We start from the raw sequence: 17,716 nt of genomic DNA on the forward strand, positions 1-17,716 counted from the left end.
CGTGATCTCGTCATTCTTAGTTTATTTCGGAGGGTGGGGACAAAAGTGTAACTGCATCGTGTCATAAAGGGGAGGGTCTTGGCGACGGTATATGTTTTTGGCTTGCGTGTTTAAGTCCATACCTAGTTTGATATAGGGAACGGTGTGCGCTGTAGCAGGGCGGGGGAAGGCGAATAGCTCACTTCGCTTTCTCTCAAGGGGAGGAGAACGCCATCTCTATGGGAAATAATCATGGCAATAAATAAAAAATGGGGGAATCCGACCGAGAATATCTGAATGGATGGGGCCAGCGCGACGTCACCGTGAGCCGCAGCCATGAAGCGCAAGACCATGAGAGAAGCGAGCGACGAAAGCTCAGTTCTTCTACACCGCTGGACGATTCGTTCATTTGACTGTTGTGGAAAGAATACGGCAAATACCCCCGGCTATCAAAATAAGGTAAGGGTAGGGTATTTTTAATGATATGTACGTATATACACCTGTAACGGACACAAAGGCATCGATCTGTGTTGTCTGTGGCAAAAGCAGAATATATGCTGAACCGTATTGTTTTCGATATACTAGACTATATATTCTGTACTATTATAAAGCACAAGCTACAGGCGCCTCTATAGCAACGTGATTTGTCAGCCTAGAAAAACATTAGAAAATATTTTTTTAAAAACACCATTCTATGCTTTCTTCATTATCTCTGTCATTCTTACACATCGTCTGACCGATGCGCACGACCCCTCTTTAATGAGAGCCAAAGCCACAACGCATGTTTATAACAATGAAGCATTGCGAGAAAAATGGGAAGTGCTGAAAGGTATACAGTGTTTCGTGTGTGGCGAAAGATGAACGCGCAGATTTTTATTAATCTGATTAAGGTTTCCATTCAAGTTGAACAGGAGAATGACTGTTAGAGAAGGTCAGATTATGCGTTGTCAGTTTAGGTACGGTTAGGTTTTTTTGTGAGTTATTTATCCAGCAACATAACTTCATTTTTGATAATTAAATAAAAGACTGGCCTGGGTATGAACTATATCACGGATTACTAAGCGCCACCCATATCGCCCTAAGGAATTATAGTGCCCTTTACCCAAAGCTAGACAACGACAACTAAAAGAACATACATTTAAGACCACTATGGTCCACCATATAAGCACGAACAGCTATTTATACAATATTCTTAGAATTTTAGTCGTTCATACATTTTTGTCTTATACTTCAAACGAATCACCATCATCATTATTACACTTATTGGATCACTCAGTGTGTGTTGCTCACTGCAGACATATTCAGATTATAAGAATATACTGCGTTTTACTCAAAATTCCGTCTCTCACTTGCATATTAGCTTCAACCCAGTTAAGCTTCATGTGTTGTGTTATCGCTACGATTGAAAAGCGACACTTTCAATATACGTTCAGTGTGAAACGGTGGGCCGACAATTAATCCACAGTCATCCCGAAATCTGAATAACTAGCGTGATGCTTCAGTTAACATAAGGCCAAAACCCACCCTTTACGCGCAAGTCGAATTTAGAGTCCATCTGCCAGGCGGAGACACGTGTAACACATTTCCACCTGACACGTGAAGCACAGTAATGTGCTATTTACCCCCAATATAACTAAATAGGGAAGAGAATTATTTCGATATGTTTCACATATTTTCCTTTCAATTCAATCCAATAGTCAACATTCATAAACCTAAATAAAATGAGAGCGCGGTTATAAAACTGAAAGCATGAAGTATGACGGTGCTTTTGACGCAGAAGGAAAGAGAGAGATGAACGTACAAGTGTGCATTCTCGGGCATGTACAATGTATTTAAACGTAAGCATCTTTTAACAATACATAAAATAAATATAATTTTATGTTGTGCTTTCCCGTATTGTAGGGTTTATATTTGGTTGAAATCAACCAGTTGTAGATTTTTGAGATAGTGTGGCCAACTAGCCTACGTTTTAGCAAGGGTGTCGCCTGTGTACAATGTAACGTTATTTTTCCAATACTGGAGTAAAATTAATAAAATAAATTACGCTATTTTAATATCCTAATAGGAATGAGCACGTTCACCATGCCAGAAGACCAGCATCTTAAACCAAAAACAGGAATGTAAGCTTTGGTCTCACAATAAAAAAGAGAGATGCTATTACATATGATGATGTATTTTAAGATTATATTTTGATCTTGTCATTTGGTTTGCAGAGGAATGCGTTTCTGTAACTTGTGTAATTGAGGCGATAAAGCATTAAGAATATTTAACTCATTGCTTGTCTATCTAGAACTTGCGCCGTTTAAGGTGTACGTGCCGCATTGAGTCTGAATGTAACATTTCTGTAGGAATACCTTGTAATTCTTCGCTTTGTCATACTGTTCAGAATTATGAAATACACTGTTGGAACCCCATGATGGTTGTTCAATAGTCATGAGAACTATTTTATTAATACGACTTATTTTAATGTAACAAATACAAATGAAACAAAATGGTTCTCTATTCTGGATGTGGTTAATTGATTCTGATGTAATTTCAATTTAAAACTCACGTTTGCTCTTAATCTTTATGCAAATAATGAACCATATGTGAATGTGAATGTGTGTGCATTTCTGTATATAGATGCCCTCACACATTTGCTGTCACGTATAAAGGAGTTTAGAAGTTCCATATGTTACGTGTTATATTCTCGCATACAGTAGGTGTGTGTGTGTGTGTGAGTGTATTCCATTATATTTCAAAACCCATTAAAACCCATTAGTATTTCAATGTATACCATTTAACCAGCATTTCTTAATCAAAACGATCCATTCTGAGTACCTCGAAACAACATGCTACCCATACTGTCTTGAACTCAAATTTGTCTTCTGATCCGTGATATTGTTATAACAGAACATATGTGCATTGGCATGATTCGCGTGATTGAAGCTAAAGAAGTCTTTAAGCATGAAATCTTACGCTATTCCTGAGTGGCTCAGTGCGTTCCTTTGATTGGAATTGAAACAAGTATTTGTAATATAAGTATTTGTTGTCGTGTGCGTTTTTCATTAATTGCAGCATGTATTTCACTCCGTCCTTCAACATATAATCCCTGTTTTACTGGAATCCTCAGAAATTGTAATTTTTTCCTGCTAAAGCCAGTTTACTTAAACAGGAAATTTGCAGGGGAAAGCAATGTTACTAAATATCAGTCAACGTAGACATATATTGAAAATATTTTACCGCAAGCAACATACTGTTTCTGTTCACGTAACTGAAGTAAAGTAATATACACTTCGTATTCTGTTTTTTTTTACAGGACCCACTTGAGAAAATATTTGAAGGAAGTCACGTGATATAGGTAATGTTGTAATGAGAAAGACAAAAACGTATTAGGTAGCGTATGTGTGTCGTGGGAGTGTGTGTATGTGTAGTCATACACAACACATGCGTACCCAAAGAATACAGCTTCAGTCAGGCTTAAAGCACTAGAGCGACTGTATGGTGACGTATGTATTTAATGGACCTGTTACAAAATATCACATATGCTTAGTTTTTATTTATACATTCCAAGGGTGTGAATGGAACAAATACGGAGTAATTGTGTGTAATACTATTATGGTCCGATACAAAACATTGTGCATCATTCGAGTTCGCTTGTAGAACCGTCAAAGGTTTTGAATCTAACAAGAGCCATTGAGACTCTACCAACACAGAGCCGATAAAGTTATTACAAATTATATTATTGCTATAAATAATAATAATAATAATCACCCTGAAATTAGTGATTCATTACAATGGTGGGTAGCTGGATTGTAAGGGAAGTCGTGTTAAAGTGTAATATAATATATTTTTATTAGTAATTAAATCCATACGTCCATTTTCCATACCCGTTTGTCCTGTGCTTAGAGCTATAGGACATAGAGTCTTAATCGTAGTATGATTTCGATTAATTTAACGTAAACATGTTCACTTTTTATTCGTTCCAATAAAATAATACAGAAATGTTCACAGCATCACTTGAATTGAGTGCATTTTTCCGTTTTTTTACTTTTCTTTACAAATAACATACAAATCAAAATTTATTTTTAAAAAAGTATTCAGGCTTTCTCGAGAAATACGTCAGAAATCTGGCAGAATCTGGCAGTGATTCCATTGACGAATTAAATTTTCCAACACCTAGAACCACACAACAACTGAATTAAATGGACTGAATGGATACAGTATCCACCTTTTTGAATACGATTTTCGGACTGATGCCGATACAGTGTGCCACCGTCGTTCGTGCCAATCTGTAGCCAGCCAGCACCACCAAAGAAACGCGCATTATCATATTCTAATCCAACTGTAACTTCCCACAGGTTAAACCGTGCAGTGAAATACAGAATTAGAGATAAATTAATACCACTGAATGATTGTAACGTTTTGCATTATTACGTACATTTTTGGAATCGAATTCCTAGGCTTTTAGGCCATACATTAATTAGGGGACTGTTTTTAATTCTATGTTGGAATTTGAGATCCACCCAAAACTAGACACAGAAGTGAACAAACCGCGCAAGCGATGTGGAAGGCTTCAGAACATTCTATCCATAGACGTTCCCTTTAATAAAGCTAATTAATGCGTGTCAGACGTATTCGTCATTCCGCTGTGTCTACCAATGGTAGGAGAGGTGTAATTAGTTTTTAGCGAATAAATGAAAGATGCACCTGTAGTGTATGGGGGGGGGGGGGGGGGGGGGGGGGGGGACCGATTTCTACTGGATTGTATTCATAAATGTGCCGTACAGCCGTCTCAGTGAGCTCAGAGTGGTTACTCCTGGGTTACAGATTACATTTTTTAATGTTAAACTTTGCACTAGTCTATTAATTAGTTCACAATTTAAGTTGTTGAATTTCATCTATTTAAGAATACAAATGTTTCTAAAGAATCGGACGAACTTGATTAATCAAGTAAGCTGTATTTATTTATTAATTAAATTGAGGCTGAAGTATGAGCACAATACAAATAAATAATAATAAACAGTATTTGGCTAGATCTGTCATTACTGTAGAACAGAGCAGCGCAGGACTGCTGTCCTTTGTTGGCGGTGCTGAAATAGAGCGCCATAACCGATCTGTCACTCTATATCGTCTCCAATCTCCATTAAAATAAATGCACACATGGAAAAATACATCAGATCACCATTAATTAGATTTTTAAAACGATTATATTTAATAGTGTAAATATCAAAATCTTTCTTTTTGGATTTTAATTCTTTAAATATAAAAACATATCATGTTACAAAGGAATATTTTCTAGGTATTGCACTACATTGACGTAATTTATTATTTTTTCGGAAGATAAATATAAATGCGCATGATTTTTTTAATATGAATTTTTTTCAGAAATTTCTTATTTGTTATTTTTCCATAGTATAGCCAGATAGTTTTATATGGTATTGTAGTTTGATTAAAATATGTTGGGAAACAAACGATTGTATTAAAGTAACAATATAAAGGCAAAAAGTACGATGGGAATGAAATACACAAGTATACGTTCCTCATATAAAACAGTTAAAATCAAATTAGGATTGTTCATGTTAGAGGTGCTTTGATAGATAGATAGATAGATAGATATAGATAGATAGATAGATAGATAGATAGATAGATAGATAGATAGATAGATAGATATAATGTTTTCATTAGTATTGTTCTTAGGATGTCAAGGATGTACATGTTTAATATCCCACAAAATGTTCATCCATCACTTACCTATTTTCACTTATTTATCAGATATTAAAGACTATGCAGTTCCAGTATGAATTTATACTAAAAATCTATATCGTTAACTTGTTACTTATATGTGACCACTTGTACTTTTGGATTTAACAAACATTTCAATGACACATTAGGATTTGACACAAAGCCGTGGGCACCTGAGGATGTTTGGCGGCTTTATATATGTATATCATTATATCTACAAAGCCTCATACATATTTACAATGAGCATAATAAAATGGAAGAAAGTATATTAATATAGCAAGACTGTGCAGTTCTACTATATGCGTCGCTCCATTTATCCATCTTCAAATCCTGATTCCTGGACAGGATTCTAGGGGGGCCTGGAACCTATCCCAGGCTACATTATGTGGACAATGAGAATGTAAATGTATAGGGAATTAAACATAACCTGAAGCGAAGCTGTTGTAGTTAAAGCGATCTTGCAATCATTGACTTTGTGTATCAGTGTACAGATGCAGGTGGTGAAGAGGGTGGAGGGCGATTTCCCCCCTTTTTTTCAGTATAATTACAAGAGTAGGGAGGGGGAGGAGCCTCACAGTGCCACTGTGCTAAGAGAAAGAGGTTTAATTACATCAGCTCCAGTGCCATGCTCTGTGTGTGTGTGTGTGTGTGTGTGTGTGTGTGCGTATGTGTGCATCCGTGTGCAGGGATCTGGATGGAGTGAAAATTATTACAAAAAGGTCCCAAAAAGTGAGTAAAATCTGAACAATGTACAAAGCGAAGCATCTGGATTCGCATTGTTAAAATTCTGGTTCATATACATATTAAAAATAATGATGAAAAGCATGAATAACTCCCATTAAACAGGTTGTGCCGTCTTTTAACTTTCCTTACATCCTTTGCTAAAGTATTTTAGATGCAGTTTAAAATAAGCATTACAAAGGTTTACATAAAACTGTAATCAGACTATATTTTTGGATTCTTTAATGCTTGACTGTTCTTTTCTTCTTTTGATATAATATGTGCATTGAAATGGCTATGAATATTTCCAGTGGCAGATGTCTTTGTAATACCTATGTGTCTTTCCTGTGATTATAGGTCTGAATCTGTCCTGGCTGTGACACACATGGCTTGAGAATTTGGGTGGCCTAGGGGTTGGTTGTTATCTTTGGTTATCTAGCTGTATGAGTGGTGTACATTCTTCATAAAGCTAGATAACCGAAAGTAACAAGAATCCCATTACACTCCTGAAAGGCAACAAGACTCCCTTCATCCCTGGGAATGCAAAAAAAAAAGAAAACATACATGCATATGCAATAGTAGAAACCAAATCCAACAATGAAGCAATCAGAAGAGAGCAGAGCAAAAGTAAAACAAAAAGGTAAGACAGAAATCTCAGCCATCAGCTTTCTCTGTGCCACACATGCTTTGAGCAGTTCCCCAGACAAGACACCTCATATATAGCAACAGTTTGATAGCACCAGGGTAACAGGTAAGGCTTGAAAGAGATTCATGCTTCCATTGTCTACAGCCACAACCCATGTAATCCTTTGAAAGAGTGCTTGCTGATGTAGTATCTCCGTTAAGAAAAACATTACTTCCCTGGGGGGGCTGACCTTAAATTTCACAGTAAAAACTCGGCCAGATACTTAACAGTTGAAGGGAAACATCTGAACATTTCAGACCTTTATTACAGTGAACTTCTTGCCCTGTTTACTCCCTTTGGCACTTGGATTTGGAGCTACTTTCACGAGTAGCTAAAGTAACAGTGAAATTTTAATCAAGAGAAAGATGAAAAGCACATGCTGATTCCCTGACAGCCCCTTTCCTGCATTAAGGGGAGGGGGTGTTGGTGCAGCATGACCACGGTTAATCTATTAATTCCCTGAAGCCGGTATGCAACATGCAAGGGCTTATAGCTCAATGTCACATGGCAATCGCTCGCTAGCACGTCCGCAGGACAGCGTTCCTCTCTGTAAGCCGCAGTCCTGCTTTAGTAAATTGCCCAAAATGGTCGGTGCACCGTAAAGTTTTATACTCATTGGCAGGGAAACCCAGATGGGGGCTGTAAAATGTTGCATTAACTATTCAGGACACTAATTTTACTGGTGCTTTCCAATAGCATGTGATGTTTGTTTGATTCGGCTCAGCAAAGCTCAGAGGTGGTGCCTCAGAGTCGTTAATTTCATGGGGCAGTCGGCCTCTGTGGAAGCCGCCGGCATAGTGAGCTGTGCTTTGCCAGCTGACTGCAGTGCTGATCTGACAGATTGCCCCACCTGACCCTACTCAGCTGTAGGTCCCGCAGTCCCATTAAGGCTGCGGACAGGAACAATTACACCCAGAAAGTGTTCTGAGGACAGTATTGTTACTCCGGCCGTCAAACCAGCAGACAATCCTCTGCATATACAAGGGATATACTTAGGGGCGCAGTACAGGCATGGATACCCTGGCAGATTCGGGGGGCCCAGCACGTTACAAGGGCCCTTGAAAATGTAAAATTATTTGTAAAATTGGACAGGGGAGCCAACAGTGACATTTTGTCAGGGGGCTCAGAATTTCTAGGTCCAGCGTGGTTATACTATTACAAGCACTTTGAACTGGCTCCTACTGACATCTCTTTCCCTTTGAAATCCACGCAGACTACATCACACTAAGCATGATCTAGAAATCACCGGTTTCTCATTTCAGCTCCATGACACGCATATTTTCAATACTCTCTTCACGTTCAGTTTTTCATAATTTTTCATAATTTAATTTCGGAAATGGCCATCTTTCAAAATCAAAGTCTTTGAAACAATATTACGTAACAAAGGGTGCTACAGTATTTGATATTAGGCACACTAACATGCCTTGATAGCTCATTCCTCAAGGAGAACTTAAGGAGCATCAGACTGCTTCCCTTCTCCACCTCCATGACACCAGCAGAGCTTTCAGCAGACAGGCAGCACAGTTCAAGCACACCCTATCCAATTAGCTCACAGAATACGGTCCAAGCTTCCTTATCTACGTGTGTAGCCTCTGACATCCACTCAGCCTGTTTTCACTGTTCCAGTGCAGTCGCCGAGTACAACCCGCTGGCAGACGGCCGGGGGGAGCTTTGTGGAGAGGTGACAGGAAGTGACCCAGCACGCATATGCCGCTCATTTTCGTCATGACTCAGGTTGCTTGTATTGTGAAGGATTTATCTGGACTCTGAATGGCTGGGAATCCTGATTTTTGATTGGACGAGGCTGGTGGGGGGAGTGGCTAGCTTAACGACAGTCGTCGTTACTAAATTGAGTCTAGCGACCATCACGTAAGTTGTCATGGAAACCTGTATCTGTGTAAATAGGATTGAGATAAACAGGGACTCAGTGTGTGTGCAAAAAGAAACTCCCAATCTTAATGGAGGACTGCGGTACTGTTGGCTCCGATCCCATTCCAGTAAAGAAGTCTCTGTTTGGCCTTGTGTCCCATGGTAGTCATCTGTAATGGAGAGTGGACATTTACGAGAAATTTACATGCAGGTACAGGGTGGTGTTGGAGGGTAAACCGTATAGAGCAGGAATGTGCGTGCAGGGGGGGTCTTTGTGTGTGGCGGTCAGCGTTGTTATCTCTCTGACGCTCTGCATCACAAATCCTGGTAGAAAGTTCTAGAAGGAGCCCCCCTCGCATTTTGTCGCCTTGAAAAGGCCCAAGTCAGGATTTTCAGACAAAAGGCCAAGCTGGGTCCTTTCTTCCACGTCTGTCGGAAAAAGAGTGAAGGAGGGGCCGTGGGGTGGATTTGTCTTGGTTTTCATGGTCTAGGCAAGCAGATTTAGACTGCAAGTGTCAAGTAGAAAAACAGCCATTGTAGCCTTACCCCCCAGTCAACTGTACAGTCAATAGAACTAGTACACTTGTCATGGGGAAACAATGGAGCCCTTTGCTACTCTTCCACCACAACGGGGGCCGAACAAACAGAGAGTGTTTTCTAAGGAACAAAAAAAAAAACGGGGTGATTTTTGCCCTTCTTGCCCTGTTAATGGAGTATGTCAAACAGGCAGGAAGAACTGTTCACTGTTGGCCTGTTCAGAGTCCACATTTTAGCAGACCCTTCCCCATGAAATCTGAATACATTTCCGCCATTTGCAGGAGTCAGTGGGCTCCTGATGATGAAGGGGATTAGGCTGAATAACTTACCAGTAACAGTACACAACAAACACAAGCTAATCAGTCACAAGGCCCGGCTTTGCAGATTCTCGAAGTTCCTATTTCTGCAGAGATGTCACATGATGTCAGAACTCTGTTCTTCTATTAAGGCCTTGTGTGGTGCATAAAGAGTAGGTTATGAAAATGGTGTTTTATTTCATATCTTTCGCAATACATTTCTATAGTGTTTTGAAGATTTGTTTACCCATTTGCGTTTTCAATTTCTGTTTGACGTCATTCAAATTCAGCAGATCCAAGCGAATCTGAGTGCAACAACTTACAGATAATGTGTTAACATCTGTCTTTAAGAATTGGGCTCACCGAAATGTGGAGCGAAAGATTAATGCACGTTGTATGGTACCATATGTGAAACCACATGTAGAACATGGTTTCACATTGATGGTACACCTTTGCTTAGCTGTTAGAATGTTAATGAGTAGATATGAAGTCATGGCAGCTAAAATGAGAAGCTAACACGCTGAGGTATAGGCTTCAGCTACAGCATTTTTACTTTATGGGCTAAGTTTAAGTATTTAAGTGTCGTGCTTCTTTGGCTACTTATGTTTTGTATACCCAAATTAGGTAACAGGCGTCTGGTTTTACATGTTGAGACTGGTCACCCTTCTTTCCAATTATCACGCTGCAATTAAGATCTGAGCCAATACACTAGAGAAGTGACTTTAGACCAGAACAGAAATTGCATTCTATTTAGGTTTTCAGTCAGTTCTGGGACCAGGGGACATTCACATTGGACAGCTGAGGTGTCTAAAAGCAAGTCATTTGCTTGTTTTTTTTCTTCTCCTCTCACCTATGAAGGCATCACCACAAGCAACAAGCCTGTACTGCCCACGGTGTCAAATGCTTTGTATTTGTATGAGGACATTTTTCCAACATCCAAATTGAGCACCCAAACAAACAAACAAATAGGAAATTATTAAATATCTGCCACCATTCAGTGGTACCCTTTCCGCATCGATTCTGCCCATCACTACACTCCACCCCCACCCATCGTACCACTCCTACCGGCACCACCCGCTGACAAAGAATGATGGCGTTGTTGCCAGTATGTGTCAGGGCCAAGGCAGTGGGGTTCCCCTCAGTTGTACTTTTTAAAGTTAGTTTTTAGGTTCTCTGTCTCTTCTCTGTCCTGGGACTCGTCCCCTTGCTACCATTTAGCCAGTTGTAGCCTGAGCCCTCGACAGACCTCAAGAATTTCAGGACAGTATCGAGGAAGAAGACCTTCTGTAGGAGAAAGCGTCGCTGTAAACTGCCGCAAGGAGGACTGGCATTAAAGAACCTCACAATTACAAAAGCAAACAGCTCAATAGTTGCAGGTTTATTGTGAGCTACTCTCCAGTCCCCCCACCCCACAAAACCCCTCAGTGTTTGCTTGTCACATGTGAGCCATTCAGTTTATACATGCTAAATCCAGCCTTATGCTGGTCAGGGAGTTCTCAGAAAAAGTTGGCGGGAAAAAACGGGCGGAAGTTTGAATCTGAAACTGACGCACAAACTATTCCGAACAGTCACTAAATCGCTGCACACATATATCACCGAATTAACACTTATCACTGACATTAATACTAAAATCAGTCCTTTATAGGAGAATATTAACTTAGTTTCAACCTTCTAAATATTCATTTTATATTCTTAGAAAACACTTTGTGACTATATTCACATGCTTTTAAAAAAGTGTACTTCGTTTTATTTTAAAACATCCTCGCCTTTGTAGAAATTTTCACATTCCCTTGTTCAGTTGCCTCGGAGCAAGCTAAGCAATTATCACCCTTTCTGCCAGAACTGGTCATTGCCGATTCAGGCATATACACACTCCTGGACGGGAGACTCAGCAGGGCGCCCAGACAGCATATGTTCCATATTACCCCTCAGTTTAGGCTCCTTTACTCACGCGATATCATATCAAGAACATTAACTCTGTTTGCCGTTAATTTGGTACATCAGCATGGTTAATATGTTTGCATGTCTTTCAGGATTATATTACAGCAAAGAAATGTATATATAAACAATAAGTGTTGTTGGTGATATATGGCTACAGCAAACAATTAACTGTGTGTAAAATGGCAGGCGTTCCATTTTCTAACCGGGGCGATATGTCTCGCTAACATCAGCTGTTGTCTTCAACTACAGACACATTCAGGCAACAACAATGATCTTGGGTGGCATAACGACGGAAATGTAATTGGTTTCACAGGGGGGGAAAGCATAGATGAAAGTCGCTGCGAAAACAGCGAGACGCAGCAGCAGCCTTTTTTTGTCCAGAGTGGGCTGCCGTTGTTTTTCGTCGCCACGTTAATTTCACTTATTATCACTGCCACCCAAAAAGATTTGTCCTGCTCGTTCTTTCTTCCCTTCTTTTTTCCCCCCTTCTTTCATTCCCTCTCTGTGTAGTTTTTTTCCCAGCCTTGATGCTCCAATGGTTGGGGCTTATTTGCATGTATTTGCATAATGAAAGTGATTTGCATGCTCAGGGGCAGACTGTACCGAGAGAACAGACGTGGAGAAAAGGGCGTGCGGCTTTGCATGCCTCTGTGCACGAGTCTCTCTGTATGTGCATGTGTCCGCTGCTGCCGGTCAGACAGACAGAAGGCCACTCATGCTCCTGCTCTCCACTTCTTCATATCGCCCCTTTCCCTTCTTTCGCAGGCAATGAGCGCGCAGGGAGACCGTGAAACAGAGGAGGAGGGGCTGCGATTTTTACACCGGCTTTGCGCGGCCGCGCCTGTCGACGCGTTTGCCTCTTCCCCTCCCTTCCCGGTTGCCTGCCCGCCCGCTTTCCCTGTACGGGAGGATGCCGCCCTCGCCACCATCTTAGGATAAGGCTGGCATGAAATGGCAGTGGGACCCCAAGCAGGTAAAATAAATAAATAAATTGACCCCCACCGTCTATGGCTCGGAACAGCCTGTCAGTCCGGAGGGTATTATAATTACCGATGACGAGTGCTTGTCGCTTAAATTGCCCGATATATAGGTATGGGTGGTGTTTTGTGTTTTGCACCAAGTGAACTATATGCCTGGGCAAATACTGGGTGGATACACGCATGTAATGGAGATGCACGCTCCGCTGCTCGCGTGCGGGGAAATTTGTGCCCTCCCTCCGATGCCAGGGGGGGAGGGCCACTCGTTTAGACACATCAAATACATGCATGCAGTATCAGACAAGGGATGTTGCTGAGCAAATGTAACATCAGTACATTTTCGCACAATTAAGACCTGCAGTTTATGATTTTGACCGAAGCGATTTTGTCAGCACGGCCAGTGCTTCTTTTGGCATTATTCTAAATATTGTAATCAATGATTTACCCAGCGAGTATCTTACGAAAAAAGACAAAACGATAGTGTGACAGGATGTATTTCAGTGCATTATGTTTACTCAGGATTATTCGAACAATGCTACATTTTAACTTAGCTGTGATAGCAGTATAATAATGTTATTGTTTTAACAAGTAGTGTTAAAATGTCACTTTATGGTTTTCTGTACATTCCAGGAACATTTAGAAAACAGGTCAAATACAAAAATTGTTACAGAAATGTATTTGCATTCTGTTTATGCCTGACAAGCAGCATTTGGACGGACACAGACTTCAAGTTGTTAAACAGAAGGATCTAAAAGTTTTGGAATCTTATTATCGGTTTATGTGATAATCTCATGTTAATCTGTCGTAATGGACGCAGACTAAAATTAAGATGTCCCACAAAAAGCTATTGTGTATAAATGAGAATAGCTGATACAGAGAATAGATGTAGCTATTTATGAATCATGGTTATATGAACAATGATCAGACATCATTAACACTTCAAGCTCTCTGAACCAACAACCCCAGTGCATTACTACCCAATGTCTTTTTATGTAGCATGTACAGTAAAAATATCTCTCAATGCTTTTCAACACCAATAAAACAATATTATTTTATATAGGTAAAAGAATTCTACGCCTTTTATTTGTATTACAAAACAGAACATTTAGTTCAGTAATAAAAATAATTGAATCTGATATCAAGCCATTGAGCCAAGTGAAGAATGAGAGGGAGGGTAGATGCTGAGTGTTTTCCTATAGCACTGTGCAGTAATGCCAACAGAGCAGGCAGGTGGGGGACAGGGCACAGCAGTGAGGATTCAATAGAGGGAAGCTCTTTTTGTGTCTCCGGCGGAGTTCTGGGACAGCCGATGCCTAGACGAGGCCCGTATTGTTAGCCCCAGCGAGCCTGTTTTAGGGACCCATTATTAGGGCTAGAGAGCGAGAAGTTTAAAAACCTCTTAACCAAAACACCAATTAGAGCCGGCTGGGCCAGATTAACTAAGGGACCTGGGAGACAATGAGACCCATTGTGCCCGCCTCATAGAGAACGTCTCCTTTGTTCGCATCCGCTTATCAGAAGCCAGGGTGATGCCGTTCACCAATAGATGCTTCAGGGAGGGCGTGGAAAAATAGCACCTGTACACAAGGTATTTCGCTTGAGAGAGATGAGACATGTTGGGAGCAGATCCCGTTAGCAGCTTCAGTCTCATTATGAATCATCTACACTGTAATTCTGTTTTATAGAGTCTGACGAAGCAGTCATCACCTCCTCTTTGGTGTAACGAATGAATCAATTAGAATGCAAGAGACGGTATATGTAAAATTTCAGCACAGCTCAGCAGAACCCATGATAAAAATCCTACAATCAAAACAAATGCTTCAAAATGGTTCCATTTGGAAGAAAATAGTGCGAAGCCAGCTCTTCTGCTCGTTGGTTAATATGTACGAAAAATGTCGACAAATCGGGCGCCACTTCAGCCTGGACTCGCGTGTAACTGATAAGGACGTGCGAGAAAAGGCTCTGTAATTTCTCCGCTTTTACAAACTATGGCAAAAATTATGCATGACAATGACGTCAATTTCTTAGGCAACTTAAATAATCGTGGTTAGTCGCTATCAGTGGGGGCTGCTGGGAGTGCAGCGGCTGTGAAGATTATGCTCAGCTACAATAATACAATGTAAGCTGAAGTGGATGGCTGGTGTAGGTGATGAGATAATGACAATTTGGGTAGGGAACGTGGGGGTGGGGGTTTGGGTGGGGCATCTGGAGAGTTTCGGCTTGTGTGGGAGCCCACGCCCTCGCCGCCGTATCTGCAGGCTGCCACGGGCCTCCTTGTTGGTGCAGCTGGCGAGAGAGCAGCTGGCCCCCCAGACCCATGGAGATACCAGTCCTGGGAACCGAAATGGAAGCGACCCCCATGCTGGCACTCTGGGCCTCATGTCTGTCTGTGTCACTGCCCCCCTCCCTATTGCCTGTCACGCCTCCTCCTCCTTCCTTGTGATGCTGGGGGTGGGGGGGGAGCTTGAGAAGGACTTCAAGTTCATGGCCAGACCTCCTATTGAGCTGACAGCCTGACTGTTTGCTAAATTCAGGACCTATTCAAAGCCAGCATGGGGGGGTGGGGGGGGCGGACATGGAGGGCGTAGAGAGGGTGAAGGACACAGTAGCACTCTGATGGCCCAGCAGCGAGACTATTCATTCAAGATCGACAAGCAAGGGAGGGAGAGAGCAAGAGAGAGGGGAAAAAGAAAAGCAAAGAGAATGTGCATTAGGAAAATAAAGATTCTACGCACGTTGTTAACTCAAAACAATTTGTGGCTCGGACATTCCCAGCTCCCATAACTTCATTCAGGCTAGACTCCCGCCTCACACGCTTGCCCAGTCAGTCGGTCCCCAGTGCTGATTTCTCAGCTTTGTGAAGGCGCGTGCTGTGGATATAAATAAGGTTTTAATACGGTGGCTTAGTACACGCTACTCAGCGAAAAAACCTAAATTCGCTTCCCGAATCCCGTCATCTGCTTTGTTTTCAGATCATACAGCCATTTCACTTTTTTTTTTATGAAGAAACCACATTATTCACTTTTCTTTGACTGATAATTGCTGGGTTATTCAGTATCAAGTCTGCAAATCATTGAATTCCTGCATAATATAAGATTTGATAACTAATATATTTTCGAAACTCACTGTAGCTGATTGCTATTGATCAGCAGAGATCATAATTAGATTTAAAAAGAATGTAGTCAGAGTAGCCATATCAACTAAGCTACCAAACATCACTTACGATTCAAGTTTCAGATGTACCTTTGAGTTTTACCTGAACAGAACCTGTAGAGTGTTTATAACACTACTACAGAGATTAGGTTCATATCCCATTGACCTTAATATTCTAAATTTGCGATTTGGCATGCAGTCAAAGCCAGAAGGGCTCCAGCAGCTTAGGTTCTGTCACATGCTTCCTCTTTGTATGTAGCAACACAGTGTTCCAGGCTCCTTCCAGAGGGTTCCGCTAAACTCTCAGTCCCCAGGCTGACTAACAAAAGTGTTTTCTACCGCCTAATTCCTAGTGCTTACATGTGACTTACCTAACATAGGATTATGCAGAATGTACCTACAAGTAATAATCTAAACATAATCTAATTAATCCTTTCTGTTCCCCTAGGTGAAAGATGACTGGCACAGGATTGGCTCATAATGCTGATCATTGTGAGAGGACAGGTAGACACTGATGTCATGCTGCCTGAGGACTTTCATAATCACCGGTGTGAGCAGTGTTGGTTTTCACAATTGCTCAAAAAGATCTCACACCCAGAATGAGGCTCTCTTGTTTCATATGTGACTGTCACACAGTCTTGTGCACCTGTATTTGAACGTGGAAGAACTTCATCAACTTAACATGTGGGACAATTGTAGTTTTGTTTTGAGGAAATATCTTCAAGGGATATTCCAGTCATGGCAATCATCTAACCATGTAACAGAGAATCTATCCATCGCCACAGGATAAAGGAGCTACAGTTCAAAATATATGTTGGAAAAGGACTTGTAGTGTGGGTGGATCTACATGGAGAACGACGCTGACTGGGCCTTTAAGGTCACAATTCATCAAGGTATCAAACTTGTAAAAAAAAAAAACACCGTCAAGTTTTCAGGCTAATAAAAAATCATTTCAAGGTTCCACTTGAAGAACACTTAATGTTTTGATGAATAGCAAACAAAACTAGTCATAGAGTCTAGTACCTATAAACTGACAGTATGATCCATCATGGAGGACTTAACAGAAGTATAATTATTCATCTGAATGGAGCCTCAACATTTCATCTGAAGCTTATTCTAACTTACAGCTAATTACTTCATTGTACCTAAATATATTCAGTCAAAATGAGACAGAATGTATGAGATGTAGAATGCATACTGGGTTACTGTTCTGTATTTCGCTAGGAGAACAGGACCAGCTGAGTTAAAACGCTGTTGTGAAAGTGATTGCTGCAGTTAAAAGCATGTTCAGTTGTAACTGTCATGCTTCTTGTCCAGCATAAGCCAGACGCCATAATGAAACATGAAATATGAGACAATTCTTCATGGGAGCCAACAGTCTGCACTAAATCTTTGCACAATTATACTGTACAGAATAGACAACTCAAGGAGCTGTTCCTTATTCAATCTGTGCCTGGAATACTGAGAGCACCATGACACCCTTGAATCTTGTTCTTTTTCTTTTTCAGTGGTGTTTGTATCTCATGTTGTATGTAGGATCCTTTATTACTTTGTCGTGATAATCAGAGATATGCAAGTGTGAAACTCACAATACCAGTGAAGGAAACTGCACTGCGATAGAGCAGCTCACTGTGTTCAGTGATACACAGCTGAAGGAATGAGCTGCTATCTTTACTCTCTATGCAACTGCGTGAGGCCTGCAATCAACTGAAACTGGAGAGGGAACCGCGAGCAACAATCACGGGCAGTAACACACAGCAGTAGAACAATTATCGGCTTTTGGGGCCGCAAAGTTTAAAGGTAACTAGAAGTCAGAACAAATAAACATGATGACT

At 40.9% G+C, this 17,716-nt stretch overlaps 1 long non-coding RNA gene across 1 annotated transcript; it reads left to right on the top strand.

Annotated features, from left to right (window-relative positions):
- The first annotated feature begins 216 nt into the window (after positions 1–216).
- On the top strand, positions 217–16,855 carry LOC111838461 (uncharacterized). The gene is made up of 5 exons (XR_002836880.2): positions 217–438; positions 3,278–3,319; positions 6,781–7,063; positions 12,517–12,724; positions 16,330–16,855. It is a non-coding gene; the product is annotated as an uncharacterized lncRNA (long non-coding RNA).
- The last annotated feature ends 861 nt before the right edge of the window (positions 16,856–17,716 follow it).

Source organism: Paramormyrops kingsleyae, chromosome 9 (genome assembly GCF_048594095.1).
Source record: "Paramormyrops kingsleyae isolate MSU_618 chromosome 9, PKINGS_0.4, whole genome shotgun sequence".
NCBI lineage: Eukaryota > Metazoa > Chordata > Actinopteri > Osteoglossiformes > Mormyridae > Paramormyrops > Paramormyrops kingsleyae.